Here is a 22,227-nt window from a genome sequence, read left to right as displayed (position 1 = left end):
TCTGCTGGAGAAGGGATAGACTACTCACTCCAGTTTTTCTGGAGCTTTTCTTATTTCTTTAAGCTTCTATAAAAGGCTTAAATGATTTTTATTAAAACCACAAAGTTCTAAAAGGAGTTTACAAGAAGTTTCTTGAGCGAGCAGTCCCAGTGGAAAGCTGGTATTTGCATAGGGAATATTGAAATAGCATTATGCTGTAAAATGTGATCTAAGCTGGTGGTTCTCAATAGCTCCACAGCATAACCACTGAAGAGCTTTTTTAAAACATCAGTGTCTCCACTCAGACCCATTAAATAAAAATCTCTGGGATGGGGCCTGGAAATCGAGATCTTTAAAATGTTGACCAGGTGATTCTGATATGCAACTCTGGTTGAGAAGCACTTGTCTCAACAGGCCGTATAGACATAACCCTCAGATGCAATGCGTGTGGCTGGAAAGCGAAGGACAATTGTTCATGCTATGCCTCCTCTGTCCCACCAGAACGTCCACTGGATCTGTTAGTTACTGAAGAAGAGGAGAATGAACACTGAGTAGGCTACTTGACCGCAGTCTAGGTTCCCTTGTGGTCGTAAGATGTCTGACAGCAGGAACTGAGGCAACATTTGCTGTCTTTTTTACATTCAGAAGGAGGGACTGGCTCCTTACAGAGACCTCCCCGCCAAAGCTCTGAGTTGGCAAGTTTGTGTCTCACTGGCTTTAAATGGATGACACACCCATTGCAGAAACAGTTCCTATTGAGATGGAATTATTGTGATTGGATCACCAATGCTTCTTCAACTTCATTGTGTAGAGGAATTGCCTGGGAATCTAGTTAAAATGCAGATTTTGATTCACTAAGTTCTGGAGTGGGGCCAAGATTCTGCATTTCTAATAAGCTTCCAGATGATTAAAATGTCTGTCAGGCATCACTGTCAGTGACACGTACAATGACCACCTTAAATATCAAGCACACCTGATATTTACAGAGGCTGAACACAGGAAGGCTAATAAAAGAGCCTGCTACAGGAATCCAGACGTGGGAAGCAGCCGCGCGCGAGAATCCCTGGCCTAGCAGAACACCCGAGTTTCCTTTGTGTTTACCGGGCAAAGCACAGAGGTTACAGAGGTGGGGGGCAGCCCCCGCATAAGTCCACTTAAGGGGTTCACTTTTCCACACTTGTGTCCCCGCCCCACCCCCCACCGTCTTCCTTCGGGGTGAGGATAAGGGTGAAACCTAAAGGCCTGGATTACTGGTCCGGGTCTTGTGGGTGCCGGCACCCCGAAAGACGAAGTGAGAGGACTACACCGTGGTGGGGAGGGCGCTGGCACCCTCACAGGCAGTCGGGGTGTGTGGGGGAGAACAATGAACTACGGGACAGGAAGCGCAAGGCCAGCGAGTTCGGAAGACTAGGCCCCACGCGGGAAGACGGACACGAAAGCAGCGTTCGAAAACACCACGCCTGCGCCACCCAAGACCGGAGCGCGCTCCCGCCCGGCGCCACAGCCGAGCTCAGGATCAGCCGCGAGCCCGCAAGGTGAGGGCGGGGACGCAGACGCCGGAGGGACGGCCGAAACGCGCGAGCGCGGAGAGAGTGCGCAAGCGCAGAGCTGCCGTCGGCGAGGGCCTGGAGCGCGGGAGAAAAGTCGGAAGCCACTGAGAGGAGCGGCACCTTGGTGAGCACTCCCCCCTCGTCCCCCCCGCCACCGCCGCCGCCCTCCCTTCCCTTTTCTCCCGGAGTGCTTTGCGCGCGCCCGGTGGGCGGGGGGGAGGGGAGGGGAGGCGGCGGTGGCAGCCATGTTGTTGTGAGTCTCTGTGTCTCAGCCTCGGTACTTCGGTGGTTCGGAGGAGGAGGAGGGGGAGGAGAAGGAGGAGGTGGGGTGGGGGGGAGGGAGGTAGGTGGAGAAAGAAGATCTTGCCGCCACCGGAGGCGGAGGAGGGGGAGGACGGCCAAGAGCGACGCCGCCGTGTGCCCAACGGTCGGTGTCCCCGGCTGAGGCAGCGCGGCCGCAGCAGCCCCGTAAGTCAGTCGCGCTTGCACCCCTCTCCCCGTGCTCTGGCGCCGCGGGGCGGCTCCCCGGGCTTTGTGTGGCGGTCTCGGCTGCGGGCAACCCGCCGGTGGGAGGGCGGACGGGGCCCGCGGGCAACCCAGGACGGCCGCGGCCTGCTGCCCGCTCGCACAATGCAGGGGGAGGAGGGGTGCCGGAAGGGGGTGTGCGCCCGGCGTGTGTGTGTGTAGGGGGGTGCTCATGCCTTGCTCGTTTCCTTTCCTCCCCGCGTCTGAGCCTCGCGGAGGTTGCGGGGGGGCCTTCCCGGCGCTCTTGGGGTTAGAGATCGAGCTGTCCGCCTGCCCAGCCCTTAAGCGCTCGGAACGTGCGGGGGGAGAGAGGCCGGGTGGATCCCGAGAAGCATGCGAGTTGGAAGTGGGCGAAGAGGAAGGAGCGGGTTTATGAAAACAAGTGTGGGGATGAATGCTTGAGGTCCCGAGCGTGTCCAGGAAAAGCTTCCGGTAGACAGGTGGAGGGACGAAAGAGACGGCGGCTTGGGTTCGTTGTGTTAGGTGCCACTGGTGAGGAGTGTTGTGTTTTTGTTAACTGTAACCGATTTCGAGACTCAGGGAAATGTGTAAACATTAAAATCAAACAGATTAAAACTTCACACATTGTAGCGAGCCTTTTGTATCTGTCCTAGGCCAAGTTTGGGGAACATGTTAAAATTTTTTTTTGCCCAAACACACGTGTAAAAGTTAGTGTTAACTTCCGAGACCACAGCTAGGGAAAACCAACTTTTCTTAGCTTTTCATTCTGACACATTTAAACGTTTTAATGGGATGGGAATTGCGGAGTTAATCATGTATAATAAGACAACCGTGTTAAAATCTGGACTTAGTACTTTTGTGAGATTTTAGCTTAAAAATTGGTGACAGACTTGGGGCAAAGGTTTGTGTGTGTGTGTGTTGGGGGGGAAGCTGTACTAGAAAAAAGCTTTTAAATGTTTGAGAGAAATGTAGTACTTGGAAAGGTATTGTATATCAAGAAAATTTTAATAAAGGGTGTTACCTAAGAATTTCAGAAGACTTGTTTACTGCTTAGATTCGTGTTTAATAGGTGACTCTTTCACCATGTGACCTGGAGCATTGGAGGATGATTTAAGAATTTCTGGCTAGGAATCCGGTTAAAAACACAAGCATAAATAGTTTTAAATGGCTAAGTTTCTATTCTTAGTTTTTTAATACCCTGCTTTTTAAAAAAATGATTTGCTTTATCTGCACAGTCGTCCTTAAATAGTTACTGGCATCTCCCTCATTTCAAGCGTGTCTTTTAAAAGTCGAATTTCTGGTAACATTGAGTTGTTTAGAATTGTCTTTTGGTGTCCCAGAGAGCGGGTTTTGTATGAAATACGCCATATTTTAAAAAATAAAATTATATTTCAGAATCCTGGTTCTTCAGACTTTCAGGTTTTAAAGTTCATTTTTGTTATTTGCACAATAACTCTTATCTTCAAGTTACATTTGCAATTAACAAATATCTTCAAACAATTTAAACTTCTTTTTAATACTTAATTTTCTTATTTTGAGTCTAAAGTTCTCTTAGATGTTTGATATTAATGAAGTTTCAGCTTTTTAAAGTCTAAATACTGCCATATTTAAATTGGTCATAAAGGTTGTCACTTTAATAGGTCAATTTTTTAAGGCATTACAAGTATATAATAAGCCAAATAAGCAGTCTTAACACAGATACTAATATTAGGATTTTGTTTCTCTTAAACCTTCCATACTTGTTTATAAATCTTTCCAGTGTTGAAAGATAATTTATCTTCCTATGTAGTTTCTTCCTGTGTAGGTACTATCCAAGTTAACAGAAGTCATTACTTCAGAGAGTAAGTCCAGGTGTGATATCCAAAGCCAATCTTCTCTGTGACCATACTGCCTCCTTTTTATTGATACTGATAGGATCTTCATAGTTTTAAGTGGAGGTTGGTTCTGTTTCCTGGACTGAAGTTCTTTGTACTTTGTAATTCAGCAACCTTTGAATTTGTTGGGTTTCTAAGACAAGGAAAACACTCTGTATTTTTTTCTTGTTTTTAAAACTTGTGGATACATACTTGAAATGGTTGTACCTCATGGCTTTGTTCAGCTTGCATTTACAGTTTGAGGCCATTTTACAGACAGGTATGATTAAGATAATAATTGTACCTGTAACAGTGTAACAGGTACACTTGTTACATACTAGATTGCTACATAGTAGATTTTTTACTGTTTTTTTAAGAAAGCATGAAAATAGTCTGACTTGCTCCTATTGTCCCACTTTCTCACTCTTGCTTTGGATGAGTTTGTAAGAAGGAACCGATTAGGTATGGCTCAGCCCCTTTCCTCTTTCTCTTTGGGAGCCTGCCCCTCGCAGAAAGCACTTTGCTTCTTCCCGAGGCCACCAGTGATAGACTCTGTCCATTTCTGAAGGAGGACTGTGATTGTCCAGTGCTACCTGTGACTGGGTTAGGATAATTATGGAGTGTGGTTTTTAGGACGCTGTCTTGGTCTAGGTTTAGATTTTGCTTTTCAGAAATAAAGGAGCTATTTGGATTACCATCAATCTTCACTCCTATGTCTCTCACTCCTGAATTCTGATGTGGTGGGAAAAAGGTTTCTTCAAACCCTATTATTTAGAAACTAATACTTAAATAGTGATTTTTATATTTAGCAATATAGATAGAAGACATTTGTATTTAAAAGTTGTTGCTTTTGTAGTAGAAAAAGTGAATTTACAGAGAAATATTTTCACACTTTTCCAGTGAAATGCTGTATAGAATTTTTACCTAGGTAGGTGCATGATACATGCTGCTGCTTCTCAGATTTTCACATAGCAGTATGCTTAGAGACATATCACCGATTTTCACTTCTTATTCTCTTACCATTATCTGGTGAAGAGATAAAAGATTTTACAGTATTGGAAAACATCCAGATTGTGTCCACCTTACATACATATTCCAGAATTTTACCGTAGCTGCTAGATACAAAAGCGGATAAGAAATGTGAAGGGAAAAGGGATAGGGTGTCAGAACACTTTAACTGGAAATGGAACAGAAAAAAAAAAGGCAGTCATTTTCACCTATCTAGGATGATATGTGTATTTGGATCACAAAATTCTGCTTCCTGGAGGAGTTCTGGTGAAATTGACTATAAAGTGACAGTACGAAGCCATCTACTCAGTGCCTGCCTAGGAGAATAAAATCTGTAGCTGACTTCCAGAGTATATAAAAAATAGTGTGAAAAGGGGTTGGTTTTTTTTTTTTTTTAAGTCCCCCCAAAAAGTATGTGAGACTTAATTTTAGAGATGTCTTTGTGGTTTCTGTTTGTGGGACATTTTATGTCAAGAGTAGTAAGTTCTAGATCTCTTAAGTGGTGATCTCTGATTTTAGGCACTGTTTCTGAAAGGCTTACTAGGGAATCAGTGGGAGATAGTCTTTAACTGTATAAAATGGTTTTCTTCATTCTGACATTAAATGAAAGTAGATGAAAAGCTTCCCGGGTGGCTTAGTGGTTAAAAAAAAAAAACAATCTGCCTGCCAATGCAGAAGACATGGGTTTGATCCCTGGGTGGGGAAGATCCCTTGGAGAAGGAAATGGCAACCCACTCCAGTATTCTTGCCTAGAGAATTGCAGGGATGGAAAGGAGCCTGGTGGGCTACAGTCCATGAGGTCGCAAAGAGTTGGACACGACTGAGTGACTAAGACACACACACATAGTATTTTATTAGCATTTTTAGCGTGATTAAATGCAAAAACATTACACTTTCCATGGCAAAACCTCATCATATAAACTGATTCAACATAACCAGAATTAAGATTTAAAATGTAGAGAATTTAGAAATTCAGGTTTTCCTACGATGTTTTCTTGGACCACCTTTTAATATAAATATAATTGATTGCTTTTCATCCAATTTGTGTTTGTGCATGCTCAGTCTTTATTTAAACTCTAAATTATATGGTGCCTATACAAGCAAAAATAGGAGTACTCAAAGATAAATCGATTGCTAATTTTTATCCTAAGTCTGGTTAAGAAGGTACTTATGGCGTATTAGTTCCCATTCAGTCCATTTGTTACTCTGGATATTCTAAGTTGTATCATTTCATCAAGCTAGAGTATCAGAAACTTGCATTCATTTTTTGAGGTTTATAGGCCTGTCATGTGCCACAGTGTTTAGATGTTGGCGGGGCAGTGGTCTCTGTCCTTACTGTTTACTGCAACTATAAGGTTATGTTTATAGTGGAGAGGAAATTGATAAAACTCATGTTTACACAGTGTAGTACACTAAGTGCCACCCTAGGTGGTGTTGCACAAGTGCTGTGGACTCAGGTAGGTAGACCCTGCAGGGGGTCAGGAAAAGCTTTCCAGAAGAGGTAAAGTGGACTGTAAAAAGACTTAGAAATGTTAATTTAGTCAAGAGATGGGTGAAATGGCATTTAGCCAGAGGGATTAGTGTGTGTAGTGACCCAGATAGGGAGAATGGCAGAGCTAGAAGGGGAGGTAGGGAGGAGAATTGAAAAGATTTGACTGTAGATACAGGTAGAGACCCACTGGATTTAAGGGCCATTTTAAATTTGAACAATTCTACGAAGACTTTGGAGATAATATCTTGGAAAGATTTAGAACATTATTGTCCAGGAACCCTTAACATAATTACTGTGAGTCGCTTTCCCTGGATTGTGTTGGAGTTAGACACATGACTTTCCTTGAAGGATTGACTAAAAAATGAGATTATGAAACCTTGCATCTGCTAAGCAAGTCATTGAGTATATTTTCTATTACAACTCTGGGTTCTCTATAATACTGTTTGTAAGAATTTTCTTTTAAAGCTTAGTGTTAGAAATAAGGTTATAAGGTTATCTTAAAAAAAAAAGGAAATAAGGTTGTCTCCAAGGAATTGGATACAGAGAATTTCATTGTATAATATACTGTGTCCCGCCATCTTTATGACTTTAGAAGTTAAACTTGAGTTTACTTACTATTTTTGTTATTTAATATTTGTTTAGGTATTTTCCTAATTAGTTTTTGTTGTGTATATTTCCTATGAGTCACTTGGTGTGTCTTCCAAAATTTTTTATTTTGTATAGAGTGAATTTCATTTAGATTATACTTGACTATTTCTACCACAGGCACTTTTTTTGGTATGTACCTTCATGCTGCTGCTGCTGCTAAGTCTGCTTCAGTCGTGTCCGACTCTGTGCGACCCCATAGATGGCAGCCCACCAGGCTTCCCTGTCCCTGGGATTCTCCAGGCAAGAACACTGGAGTGGGTTGCCATTTCCTTCTCCAAATGTACCTTCATAGTCCTTGAAACTAACATACATTTGGTTTCTCTTTTCAGACACTGCAGTGTAAGTGTTTTTGAGTTTTTGTTGTTTTCTAAGTGAGAGCTTAGGTTTTTTGTTTTGCTTCTTAACTTATGTATCTTTAGGAAATTGGTATGGTCATCTCAATTTAAAGTGATTGGGAAGCAGATCACCAGTTCAAGGCTTGTTCTTGAATATTTGAGGAACCTGTTAAAAAAAATAACAATTCATATTCATCACCTAAAAGATTTCTTTATATTTAGTTCAAAATTTTGTACTGCTCATATTTTTCTTACACTATTCATGATAGTCATAATAAACTAAACATTTTAAAAACTTAACTGTCACAGGTTATGACTTTTCCTAGAGAAAAGAAAATCGAAATAGATAACTCGTTCATTTTTCTTTCTTTTTTTGGGGGGGGGGTGGCTAGACTAGAATGACTGCAGAAGAAGGCAGTGGCACCCCACTCCAGTACTCTTGCCTGGAAAATCCCATGGACGGAGGAGCCTGGTAGGCTGCAGTCCATGAGGTCCCTAAGAGTCGGTCACGACTGAGCGACTTCACTTTGACTTTTCACTTTCATGCATTAGAGAAGGAAATGGCAACCCACTCCAGTGTTCTTGCCTGGAGAATCCCAGGGACGGGGGAGCCTGGTGGGCTTCCATCTATGGGGTCGCACAGAGTCGGACACGATTGAAGCGACTTGGCGGCAGCAGCAGAATGACTGCTTCTCGAAATATCTTTTGTGTTAACATGTTTATAGAAAGTTACAATCATACTAGGTTAAAGTGAAGCAGATTTATTTATTTATGCATGTGTACATGCCACACTTCAGGGCTGGTGGAATCTTAGTTCCCCAACCAGGGATGAAACCTAGGCCCTCAGCAGATGAAGTTCGGAGTTCTAACCACTGGACTGCTAGGGGATTCCCAGTTAAGCAGTTTTAATTGTGGGACATCTCAGAGCCTTTACTATGCTAATATCACAGAGAATGGATTCCAGAATGACCATCTGCTAAGCTTGCAAAAGAACAAATGGGTGCTGGGGAGCAGCGAGTTCTAAGTGTATTGGACAAGGAATCTCTTACTTTAAAGAATGCTGTGCGTTGGTGATTAAGAAACACACTTTGGAAAATTTTTGTCTGAAGAAGAAAATCTTTTAAAAGTTGCACTAAAATCTGCTGCTTAAAATGGTTTTTCCTTTTCCAGTTGTCTCATACCATGAATTCAAATGATTTCCTTTAATTCTCTGTTACAACCTAATTAAGATTTTTTGAGTTATTTCCACTTGGTGCTATGTTGCTTCTAATTGATAATGTGTAACAATTGAAAATTTCTAGATCACCATTAGAGACAGGTCTTCATTTGTTGGGCATTCAACCTAGTACTAAAATGAATTGAAAATAGCACAAGATTGCTTGTTCTCTGTTTTGTGATAAAGTTTCTAAACTGTAATAGATTTAAACTGTATTAATATAGAACCTATTTTTTAAAAACAATTTATTTCGCTAACAAGCCTTAGAACACAGAAATACAAAAGCATGAAGCCAGCAGTACCCAGTCTCCTACCAAACTTGGGTGTTTATTTTTTCATACTCCACACAAACATATACATTGCCCCTCTTTTGTTAAAACTTGGATCAGATTACACACCTCAGGCAACTTGGTGTTTTTATTTAATATTATGGATATTTTATTAGTACATGTAACTTTAATTTTAATCTGTAATAGTGCATGACTTTTTATTTTTGCTAACCCATTTTTTTTGTTTGTTTAGGTTTTATTTTTGAACTACTGCAAGCAAATGTTGCAGTAAATAACCATTATTCAGTTCATCCTTTTATGTTGTTTGTGTAAGTTAAATTACCAGAAGAGAAATAACTGTGTCAAAGGATTATATATTGATTCTCAAACACACAAAAAATATATTCACTCATTATGATGAGTTAATACACTAGAGAGGACTTATATTGCAATTTTACATGCTATCTAGTCTCCTCCATAACCTTATGAGGGAAACATTGTTACTCTCATTTGCAAATGGGGAAAGAGAAACAGTTCAAGTGCTTTGAGTTCATTTAGCTACTTAGAGGCAAACATGGTGCCATATTCTAGATCTTTTAGTTCTGGTTTCTGTTTCTGTTATGCCATGATGAATGATACAAAACTTTTAGTTGGAAAATCATTAGGGTCCTTGTGAATAAACCCTTGTACAAAAAAGATCTTCATGACCCAGATAATCACAATGGTGTGATCACTCACCTAGAGCCAGACATCCTGGAATATGAAGTCAAGTGGGTCTTAGGAAGCATCACTACGAACAAAGCTAGTGGAGGTGATGGAATTCTAGTTGAGCTATTTCAAATCCTGAAAGATGATGTTGTGAAAGTGCTGCACTCAATATGCCAGCAAATTTGGAAAACTCAGCAGTGACCACAGGACTAGAAAAGGTCAGTTTTCATTCCAATCCCAAAGAAAGGCAATGCCAAAGAATTCTCAAACTACCACACAATTGCACTCATCTCACACGCTAGTAAAGTAATGCTCAAAATTCTCCAAGCCAGGCTTCAGCAATACGTGAACCATGAACTTCCAGATGTTCAAGCTGGTTTTAGAAAAGGCAGAGGAGCAAGAGATCAAATGGCCAACATCTGCTGGATCATCGAAAAAGCAAGAGAGTTCCATAAAAACATCTATTTCTGCTTTATTGACTGTGCCAAAGCCTTTGACTGAGTGGAGCACAATAAACTGTGGAAAATTCTGAAAGAGATGGGAATACCAGACCACCTGACCTGCCTCTTGAGAAACCTGTATGCAGGTCAGGAAGCAACAGTTAGAACTGGACATGGAACAACAGACTGATTCCAGATAGGAAAAGGAGTACATCAAGGCTGTATATTGTCATCCTGCTTATTTAACTATGCAAAGTACATCATGAGAAACGCTGGGCTGGATGAAGCACAAGCTGGAATCAAGATTGCTGGGAGAAATATCAATAACCTCAGATACGCAAGTGACACCGCTCTTAAGGCAGAAAGTGAAGAGGAACTAAAAAGCCTCTTGATGAAAGTGAAAGAGGAGAATAAAAAGTTGGCTTAAAGCTCAACATTCAGAAAACTAAGATCATGGCATCCAGTCCCATCACTTCATGGGAAATAGATGGGGAAACAGTGGCAGACTTTATTTTTCTGGGCTCCAAAATCACTGCAGATGGTGATTGCAGCCATGAAACTAAAAGACGCTTACTCCTTGGAAGGAAAGTTATGACCAACCTAGACAGCATGTTAAAAAGCAGAGACATTACTTTATCAACAAAGGTTCGTCCAGTGATCGTGTATGGATGCTAGAGTTGGACTATTAAGAAAGCTGAGCGCCAAAGAATTGACGCTTTTGAACTGTGGTGTTGGAGAAGACTCTTGAGAAACCCTTGGACTGCAAGGAGATCCAGCCAGTCCATCCTAAAGGAGATTAGTCCTGGATGTTTCATTGGTAGGACTGATGTTGAAGCTGAAACTCCAGTCTTTGGCCACCTGATGCAAAGAGCTGACTCATTTGAAAAGACCCTGATGCTGGGAAAGATTGTGGGCAGGAGGAGAAGGGGACGACAGAGGATGAGATGGTTGGATGGCATCACCGACTCGATGGACGTGAGTTTGAGTAAACTCTGGGAGTTGGTGATGGACAGGGAGGCCTGACGTGCTGCGGTTCATGGGGTCGCAGAGAGTAGGAGACAACTAAACTGAACTGATACTGATACAGGTGGTTTGGTATGTATTAGGGTCTCAACCATATCTGCAAAGGCAAGCATTACTTGGAGAGTAGAAGGAAAGAAAGAAAGAAAGTGAAGTTGCTCAGTCGTGTCCGACTCTTTGCGACCCCGAGGACTGTAGACTACCAGGCTCTTCCATCCTTGGAATTCTCCAGGCAAGAATATTGGAGTGGGTTGCCATGTCCTTCTCCAGGGGATCTTCCCAACCCAGAGATCAAACCCGGGTCTCCGCGTTGCAGGCAGACGCTTTACCCTCTGAGCCACCAGGAAAGCCCCACCAAATCTATGCCTGTCTCCCTTCTAGGACTAATTCAGATAAGTCTTAGGTGGGATGTGTTTTTAATTTTCGAACCTTTTATCTAGATTCTCATGCACTATGCGGATTTGATAATCAGTGACCTTAACATTGAGATGCTCATATCCCTGAGGGGTACATGATGAATTTTCAAAATGTTAGCACGTTTAGTTTTCTGAGGGTCAGTTAACAGGTCCTTGCTGTATGTACTGATAAAAGCACATCTTTGACCCTAGGTCTTCATGTGGTGTATTTTACCCCAGGTGGGCTTCCCTGGTGGTTCAGATGGTAAAGAATCTTGCCTGCAGTGCAGGAGACCTGGGTTTGATCCATGGGTTGGGAAGATCCCCTGGAGAAGGGAATGGCAGCCCACTGCAGTATTCTTGCCTGAAGAATCCCATGGACAGAGGAGCCTGGCGGGCTACAGTCCATGGGATCACAAACAGTAGGACACAAGGGAAAGATTAACACCCCAGGTAATTAAGCCTTTGAGACTCCAAACTTAGAGGTAGCTTCCTGTAGTGATTAACCTTATTGATTCGCATTGATGATAGAATGAGATAATAGCCAAGAACTGGAGTGTTTTGACTTTCTTTGGGAATTTCTGAATTAGATCAATGATAGTCTTGAGTGGTAGGAGTAATTGTGATTTTTTTTTTAAGCCAGTTCCCTTCTTCTTCCCTAACCTTTTGTCAAAGAATACTTACAAAGAACAATACTGTGAAATGTTTTGAAAACTAGAAATATGTAAATAAGACTGTAAAATATGTTGAATTTAAATGTATGGATTTTTTTGCTCCATTTTTTTGAACACTTTGGAGGAGTATATAGAAGAATTAGGGTAAAAATAAGTGCTAACCACAAGTACAATTCCTTTAAATCCGATGATAGAATATTTAGATTTACAAATTGGATTTCCTTTTTTTTTTTTAACCCAAAATGTCGTGAAAGTGTGTCTAGAGGTAATTGCTATAGTAGGTATGGTTATACATGTAAATTGCATCATAACATCTTTAAAACCCTTAGAAGTTTACAGATAAGGGGCAGGATTGAACTTGGGCCCCAGAGCAGTGAAAACACCAAGTCATAACCATTGGTTCTTCAGGGAATTATGGAGAATATTTTCTTTTAAGTGATGCTTAATTTACTGAAAAGCTGTTTTTCTGTTATGTTTCTTTATAACTCATGATACCTTTTTCATGTATAGATGTATGTATATTTGAGTTCTACCATATAAAAACCATTGATTTCCAAGCTAACTTGCCTAGTGATTTTTAATATGTATATATTTTAAACATTTTTAAAATATAGGTATTCAAAGAGTATAGAACTATAAAATACAAATCATGCATATCTCTTTCCTGACATGACCACTATTAGCGGTTGTATCGCTCTATTTGCCATGTATATATACGTATGTGTGTGTGCTGCTTTTACAGAAGTGGAATGATAGAATCACTGGTTTTTACCTTCCTCACTGGTTTTTACCTTCCCTTTTCACTTAATAGTCTAAAATTTTTTCATGTATGCATAAATATACCCATCTCATGCTTTTAATGGGTGTATAGTTGATAATTTTATCATTTGCTTTCCCTCCTTTTAAAGTATTTAGGATCCTTTTGCTCTCTCCCTCATGACTGTTAACATTTCACACAACACTGGCACAACCAGAACAGTATGCAAAATTTTGGTACATAATTCTGATGAGGTTTTAAATTCTCAGGGATAAGATGATATTAATATATTGAAAAACACAAATTAAATGTTGGGAGAATTGAGAAAAAGATTATTTGGAGGAGGTTTTAATGGAGAAAGTGGCATTTGAGCCAGACAAATCCAAAGAGGTTTGTAGGATTTGCACATGAAGAGATAAGATGACAGAGCTGTCCAAGGGACTGGAATAGTTCAACAAAAGGAAAGTTGGGGAAGAGAGTGATGGTTTATGCTTGGTTGGTGTGGAAAATAGCATGGAGCATTTGGAGTCTTTATATTATTGAATCCTCTGCCGTTTTAGTAGCTTTGTCTACTAGGATAGGGAAGTTGAGCACAGTTTCCTTGTTTGTAATTACTATAATACCTACTTTGCTGGAATGCAGTGAGAATTAAATATAACATGCCTACTATGATCACTGGCATAAAATCAAGTGCTCAGTAAATTCTGTTTTCTCTTTAAGGGATGGTGTCTGATAGAAATTAGTCCAGAGAGGTTTATGCTCATTTGGAAATAGTTCTTTGTTGTTGTTGTTTTTAATTTCATATACTCCTTGTCAAAACTACGATTGAGGAAATAGGTGATATTAGGTTTAAACAACAGCTTGGATCATAAGTCAGTTAACCTTGTAGAATGTAACCCCCTTTACAAGCTGCAGTTGATAAATGTTTTGTTTCAAGGTGTGTGGGAGGGTGTCCAAAACTTGCCTATCCCTCAGAGCCCAGCTTAAATACTTAACAAGGCTGCTGGTCATATTGTTAATCTTGTTAAACTTACTATGGAAATTTTCAAACTCAAGTAAAATAGTATAGTATACCTTGGACTACTAGATCATCCATGTTCAACATTGTATGAAATCTTTATACCTGTATTTTACTTTTTTTAAGTATTTCAAAGGAAATCCCAGACAATAGCTAGTTTAAGCATAAATTCTCATGCTTATGAGAACTTAGTAAAAAATACAATCTTACTATTATTACTGCTAACAAAATTCCTTAATATCATCTAATACCCATTCTATATCTAGATTTCTCTGATTTTCTCAGAAGTCTTTTTTTATAGTTGGTTTGTTAGAATCAGGATTCAAGCAAGGTTTATACAATATATTTTGACTTTTAAACCTGTAGTTTATATAATAGTCCTTCCTCTCCCCTCCTTATAACAAAATTTCATAGATAGTGAAATGAGGTGAATTTTTTTCTTTTTTCTGTATTCTGGATTGGGCAGTTATGTCCTTGTGTTATTTATTGATTTTACGTGTTCTCTTTCTCGTATTCTAATAAATCAGTATTTAGATCTAGCAGCTTTCTTAGATTGATGTTTACGGATTAACTTTTTTTTAAAAAAGCACTTTTCTTCATTCGTGGTGGTGCTGTTTCTTATTACATATATCATGAGGCATATAAATGCTTGTTCCACTTTCAGAATTTATATTATATATAAAAATGTTAACTTAGAAATACTGCTTTTTGAGGGCACTCATGTAATAATTTACATTGGATATTTCACATGTATCTTGGACTGATTAGAACCACTTTGAGTTATCTAATAGTTATCTTCATTTTCCATCTAAGTTATGTGACCTACTGCTCTCAGGTGATATGTAAAAGTATCAAGAACTAGCACTGAGGTTGTTTTAGTGTGTAGATTTTCTCTGAGCAGTATTCTGTTTTTTGGAAAGAAATTTCAATAATCAGTGTTTTATTTCTTAACCAACGGAGAGAATGCCTTGTAATGTAAGAGACTTTGTAAGGGCTATATATAGTGATTCTCCTTCGGGAGAATTCTAAGGAAAAAATACCTCGCCCTACAGCTGCAAGTATGTAAGTATGTATTTATCCCCCCATTGTGTCTCCTTGAGAGTATATCTGAGATTGCGCCTCAAAGGGCTAAAAGTATTCTTGCACATAAATATTTGGTAAATTTTTATTTAATGTCTTAATGCTTGTGCTGGGACAATCTTAATTTCTAATCTTAGAAGATTTAAGCTAGGGTCTTTGAAGATATCTAGTTTCTGGGAGTCTGTATATTGATAAGGGGCTTCCCTGGTGGCTCAGAGGTTAAAGCATCTGCCTGCAATGCGGGAGACCTAGGTTCAATCCCTGGGTTGGAAAGATCCCCTGGAGAAGGAAATGGCAACCCACTCCAGTATTCTTGCCTGGAAAATCCCATGGACAGAGGAGCCTGATGGGCTATACTCCACGGGGTAGCAAAGAGTCAGACACGACTGAGCGGGCCAGGTTTTATTCAGAAGGTAAAATTTGACTTTTCCTTAATATTGTTGAGTCAGTTATACAGTACTGTTCTTAATGGTAGTAAAACAAGTATGTCATTCCCCCATGAAGTACATGGACAAATGAGTAGCATATATCAAAAAAAATTTGTGGCTCTTGGTTCAGCCACCACCTAAGTGACTTGTTTAACACCACTAGAAAAGTGTGTGGTTCAGTTTGTTCCCCCAGATAAATAACAAATGACTAGATGTTGATGGTGATTCCTAGAGACTTCAAATGTTAAGTTGGTGAAAGCTAATAGTCTACCAGAAATAAACACAAACCTGGATTTAGTTTACCTTTGTCATATGGATAAGAAGAGGCATTGCTAAACATTAATTTTGTTGGAAAATTTGCAAAAGTGATTTCCTGTGCTGAAGAGACTAAGGTATTAAGGACTTTAGTACCTATTTTCAATGCTCAGAAGCTCAGTCGTGTCCGACTCTTTGTGACTTCATGAACTGTATAGTCCACCAGGCTTTTCTGTCCATGGGATTCTCCAGGCAAGAATACTGGAGTGGGCTGCCATTTCTTTCTCCCCTGTTTTCACTGGATACTACTAATTAATGCTAAATGATTATGTTTGTTAAAATCAGTCCAAGGAGTTTGACTACTATAGGAATATTTTATTAGCAGCTTAAGTTACTCTCTGTGTATATTGACTTATGTCAATCAATTAAGTTTTCATGTACTTTGTTCTTGTAGTTGGTTCTTGGGGTAGCAACAGCCTCTCTGTATTAGAGGACCAATTTGGAGAAGTAGTGCCAATGGGAAGTTGCACTCATTTTATGCGGTAAATGTTTTCTGCTGCTGCTAAGTCACATCAGTCGTGTCCAACTCTGTGCAACCCCATAGACGGCAGCCCACTACGCTCCACCGTCCCTGGGATTCTCCAGGCAAGAACACTGGAGTGGGTTGCCATTTCCTTCTCCAATGCATGAAAGTGAAAAGTGAAAGTGAAGTCGCTCAGTCATGTTCGACCCTCAGCGACCCATGGACTGCAGCCTTCCAGGCTCCTCCATCCATGGGATTTTCCAGGCAAGAGTACTGGAGTGGGGTGCCATTGCCTTCTCCAGGTAAATGTTTTCAGTTGTACATAAAGTCTGAGGAAGAGCCTTGTTCATGTCTGTTAAAATGAACATTGTGCATAAATGAAGGCATGTATAAACAGTCACTATCCAGCTATTAGATGATTTCATGATCTGAATTTTGGGCTTCCCAGATGGCGCTTTATTTTTTGGGCTCCAAAATCCCTACAGATGGTGACTGCAGCCATGAAATCAAAAGACACTTGCTCCTTGGAAGAAAAGTTATGACCAACCTAGACAGCATATTAAAAAGCAAAGACATTACTTTGTCAACAAAGGTCCATCTAGTCAAGGCTATGGTTTTTCCAGTAGTCACGTATAGATGTGAAAGTTGGACTATAAAGAAAGCTGAGCAGAGAGGAATTGATGCTTTTGAACTGTGGTGTTGGAGAAGACTCTTGAGAGTCCCTTGGACTGCAAGGAGATCCAGCCAGTCCATCCTAAAGGAAATCAGTCCTGAATATTTATTGGAAGAACTGATGTTGAAGCTGAAACTCCAACACTTTGGCCACCTGATGTGAAGAAGTGACTCATTGGAAAATACCCTAATGCTGGGAAAGATTGAAGGTGGGAGGAGAAGGGGACAACAGAGTATGAGCTGGCTGGATGGCATCACTGACTCAATGGACATGAGTTTGAGTAAACTCTGGGAGTTGGTGATAGACCAACTGCAGCCTGGCGTGCTGCCGTCACTGGGGTCGCAGAGTTGGACATGACTGAACTCAGGTGGCACTAGTGATAGAGAACCTGCCTGCCAGTGCAGGATATAGAAGAGATGTGGGTTAGATTCCTGGGTCAGGAAAATCCCCTGGAGAAGGGCATGGCAACCCACTCCAGTATTGTTGCCTGGAGAATCACATGGACAGAGGAGCCTGGTGTGCTGTAGTCATTGGGGTCACAGAGTCAGACACGACTGAAGCGATTTAGCATGCATGATCTGCATGCATGCTAAATTTACATTTCCTAAAATGATCTTTTCATTGAATATATATTGAGCATTTTGGTGGCTAAGATAGTTCATCACCCCTTTAATTGCGGAGTTTAATAACTACTATGGTTTTAAAATAGAACTAATTATACTGCTGTGAAAATGTGATTAGTATTATGTGCTGGTGCTTTAATACCTTTTATTGTAGCTCTAAATGGTTTTTGCCCCAGCTATTTTTTATGATGTGCTCAGTCTCTCAGTTGACTCTTTGTGACCCTGTGTACTGTAGCCCACCAGGTTCTCTGTTCATGGAATTTTCCAGGCAGGGATACTGGAGTGGGTTGCCATTTCCTATTCCAGTTTTTTATGGTAGGCATATGGTAAGGAATTGGATCAGATGTTCCGTGAGAAAATAATGTATATTCTTGGTTCATTATGCAGACTATTTGTAAACTTTGGTTTATGCATTAGTACATACGAAAACTCAAAAAATTTAACCAAGTTGTTATTTATGGTACTTTATCTGTTTTTCTTACATAATTAGTAATAATGCTGTCCACAGAAAAATTAGCTAAAACTGTTCACTTTTAAAACCCAATAAGGCACTCTTTTGTGACAGTTGTGTTAAAGACTCATAACCTCAAACATTATAGCTTTTTAGTTCATATTTACCTCAAGATTATACCGTCTTGGCCATAGATAAGTTTCTATTATGTATTAGATAAGTTTCTATTATATATTTTCTGTATTAGCAAATTGTAATTGTTTAAGGAAATAAGCTTCATGGCTTAATGCAAGCCAGAAAAATTGAAAACAGACTTTACACCCCCAAGCAGTATAGTGTGTGCCATAATTTTTGGATACATTTTCCTGAAGGGAACATAGTTCAGTGTTATTTAACTGAGAGCCTGCTACTTCATTGCTTGTTGGAAGAAATCGGTTGTTTGCTTTCTCCCTTACATCTAACCATGCAGGGGAGAGTTGTTACATTATATCCAGATTGTTTTCCCTTGCCCTCAGTTGATTCCAGCAGACATAGTGGTTCGACATAACAGTTTGGTGTTTTGCAAAAATTTTAGTCCTCCTTAGTGGCATATGTATGACCCGCTGCTCCTGCAGCTTCATTTTAATATGAAGTTTATTGCAGAAGAATTGAAACAGTGTTTATTTTCTTTCTGTCCCATTATTTTGCTCACTTTCTCATCCATTCTCTTTCTTACGATTGAAATAAATTACACCCTAAACTGAAAAGCTGAGCTTGAGTCTTGTTTTGTGGGTTTTGTTTTAAAGTCTTTTCCCTGTAACCTACCCACGTTATTGAAAGGAAATGATAACACCACCTACGTTTAAATGTAGTCTGAAATCCTTATTCATTATTAAAATAAAAATGTTCATGGGGGTAGTATAAACGGAAAGGTTGAAAACAAAGCTCTGATGCTTAAATTTGGGTTTGCTCGAATTTGAGAGTGGATTATCTGCATTTGATGTTTTGTGGAGCAATCAAGAGTAAATGCAGTAGAGCCCAGGTCAGCAAAGCTTGGCCTACGTGTCAGATCTGGCCCAGCACCTGTTTTTGTTTGAACTGCTCTCTAGGATTGACTTTTAGAATTTTTAATTGTTGAGGGGAAAAAAAGAAATAAGATTTTGTGACACATCAAAAAATACGGTATTCAGACTTCACTGTTCATAAATAAAGTTTTATTAGGATACATCTGTGCTCATTCATTTTCTTATTGTCCATGGCTCCTTTTGTGCTACAAATGTATCTTGAGAAGCTGAGGGACCATATGACCTGTAAAGCCTAAAATGTATATATACTGTCCATCAGTTTCTTTACAGAAAAAATTAGTTGACCTCTGCACTAGGGCATGATTCACCACAAAAGTATGTGGATCCATAGAACTAAGAGACATCTCTCAGTCTAGAGTCTCTTTTAACTTATGACCTCATCTATTTGGACCATAGATGAAAACTTAGAAGTAAAAGTAAGTGAAAGGGGGACTTCGGTAAAGCTCTGATGCTTTTACTTCTGAGAAAATGTTAAGACTCTTCTTCCTATTTTTCCTTCTGAATAAAAGTCTTCTCTCATTTGTATATTGTACAGGCTTATTATAATAACATAAAAATAGATGGAACAAATTGTGCTCTGATCACTTAAGGACTGTACAGATATTGGTATATTTCCTTTTGCTCTTTCTTAACGTTGCTATTATTAATATAAGCATTTCCTTACAAACTCATATTGTTAATAGCTACACAATACTTTATTTATACTTGTGTTTTATCACTTACTGTGAGACAGTTATGCAGTTTATACTTTCAGGATCTGTAAGCAACACTACTACAAACATTTTTCTACATAAAACCTTTTTATATTTAGGTTTTATTCTTCTGATTGATTTTCAAAGTAAGGGAGACTGGTTCAGGAGATAAGAACTTATATATATGATACCAAATTGCTTTCCTAAGAAAGCATTGAAACTTTAGAATATGTGTTTGTGTTTGTTAGAGGTAGTTTCCTTCTTAGAGCTTATTGACTCTTAAAAATCTGCCATAGTTATCTGAGGCTACAGTTTACTGCAGATTAAAGGCAACCTAAGTAGAAAGGTCGGAAGTAATATGTTCCAAGTCAAGTAGTATTGAACCTGAAAACAAGGCAGGAGGGTGAAATACTAACAGAAGGTTTCCTACCAGAGACACAAACATTGAGCAACCTAAGAATTTCAGAAATAGTATATATGATGCTTTTAATAATAACAACTAGTTACTTGTTGAGCACTTTTTATTGATCACTCACAAAACACTTGGATACATTTGATCTTCACAACAGATAAGATTTAGAGGTTAGGCAGAATTTAAGACTCAAAACTCTGTATTCTGAATCTAAATCACGTATTATTTGTACTCTACCACATCATCTTAGGAACTTCCCTGGTGGCTCAGCGGTAGAGAATCTGCCTGCAGTGCAGGAGCCTCAGGAGACACGGATTTGATCCCTGGGTCAGAAAGATCCCCTGGAGAAGGAAATGGCAACCTACTCCAGTATTCTTGCCTGGAGAATCCTACGGACAGAGGAGCCTGACCGGCTACAGTCCATGGGGTTGCAAAGAGTCGGACACGACTGAAGCCACTTAGTATGCACACACATTACCTTGCATGTAAAATTTATTCATAATGGTTTCTTCAGGATTGCAGAATAATGAATCCATTTTTATAACTATTTTCCTAAGTAACAAGAATCTTTATATTTTTTGGCCCTAGTGGAATAATTAATCTTAATAAGGACAGTCTGTTCTCACAGATAAGTAAGATGTCACATAGAAGTTTGTTTTTTTTTAAATACCTGTAATTGGTATGGTATTTGTGTATTGAGCCCAGACTTCAGGGCTTAATATCATTTAATGTATGTTCATAAATTGAATTATGAAGTCAGTTATATGGCTGCATTGTCAAATTGGTAGCATTTAAATGGAAGCATTTCTAAGAAATTAGAACACCTCTTTAGGTGATTGAAAATACTTGATTCCTGATAGTATGTTAGCAGTATCCTGAAGCTTTCAGATGATTGGCCATTAGGTTTGGGAAACAGTTAATGCTTGGAAGAAGTTGAGGCTGTAATGGGATGGGAGATCTGAAAATACAAGGTCTGTAAGATACATGGTATAGGAGAAAGTAAAATCACAGATGTAAAAAAGATTATAAAGAACACTGAGTTTAGGGCTGTATGGAGATCTTAAGAAGTACTTGCAAAAAAATAAAATGGACCCTTCCCCGATTTAGGAAATTTTAAAGAAACAATGGAAGTCAAAGATGGTTTGAGCAGACCATACTAGACATTACAGTGAATTGTTCACGGTTAGATGTAGAACTTTGATTGCGTGACTGAGAAATGTAGGACACATTTGGCCTGAGATTCCCTTTACTTACAATTGGGGTCCCTCCAGAATACATTTATGAATGTACAGTTGTTCATCCGTATCTGCAGGGCATTGTTCCAGGGGCCTCCCTAGCCCAATACCAACGTCTGAAGATGCTCAAGTTCCTTATGCAAAGTGGTGTGGTATGTGCATATAATCTGGGTGCACACTGCTGCTGCTGCTAAGTCGCTTCAGTCGTGTCCGACTCTGTGTGACCCCATAGATGGCAGCCCACCAGGCTCCTCCATCCCTGGGATTCTTCAGGCAAGAACACTGGAGTGGGTTGCCATTTCCTTCTCCAACAGGGTGTACTTTAAATCATCTCTAGATTACTTATAGTATCTGTTACAATGTCAGCGTTATGTAAATAGGTGCCAGCCCTCAGGGAATTTGATTGTGGGAACTCTCTGAAATTTTTTTCATACTTTTGATCCCTGGTTGGTGAAACAAGCAGATGTGGATGGATATTGAGGGCCAGCTGTAGATGTTGGGTGATAAAAGAGTGCTTTGATCTCGAACTTCTGTTTTAAATCCATGTCATGATGGTATGGCTAGAGATATTTATTATAGTTAGGTATTGGATGTGCATGTAAATAGTTCATAAATCTAACTATTATGTTATCAAACCCATAATGAATTTTTTGCTTTAAGTGGGGGTATATATTTTGAAGAGATAAAGAGGAAAAAAAAATAGTCCTTTGTACTTATTATGCACATACTTAGCATTTCTGGTGCTCTTCCTTCCTGATGATCTGAATTTCCCTTTAGCTTAAGAATTTTTAAAGGACTTTCTGAGGTGGAAATCTGTTTAGCAGGTTTTTTTCTTTTTAATCTATAAATGTCTTTTAAGCTTTATTCTTAAAGGATATTTTCACCAGATAAAAATTCTAGGTTAGCATTTTTTCTTCTTTCAGCCCTCTAAAGTCTTATCCTT

The 22,227-nt window shown here is 39.6% G+C and overlaps 1 protein-coding gene across 1 annotated transcript in view; it reads left to right on the top strand.

Annotated features, from left to right (window-relative positions):
• Window positions 1–1,843: 1,843 nt before the first annotated feature.
• Window positions 1,844–22,227, top strand: part of PUM2 (pumilio RNA binding family member 2) — a 115,898-nt gene continuing 95,514 nt past the window's right edge. The window contains 1 exon segment of the mRNA XM_070379166.1: window positions 1,844–1,997. The gene's annotated coding sequence lies outside the window, so the exon portion shown is untranslated.

Source organism: Bos mutus, chromosome 11 (assembly GCF_027580195.1).
Source record: "Bos mutus isolate GX-2022 chromosome 11, NWIPB_WYAK_1.1, whole genome shotgun sequence".
NCBI lineage: Eukaryota > Metazoa > Chordata > Mammalia > Artiodactyla > Bovidae > Bos > Bos mutus.
The sequence above is the reverse complement of the archived record's forward strand: the minus strand, read 5'-3'. Positions and strand labels throughout refer to the sequence as shown.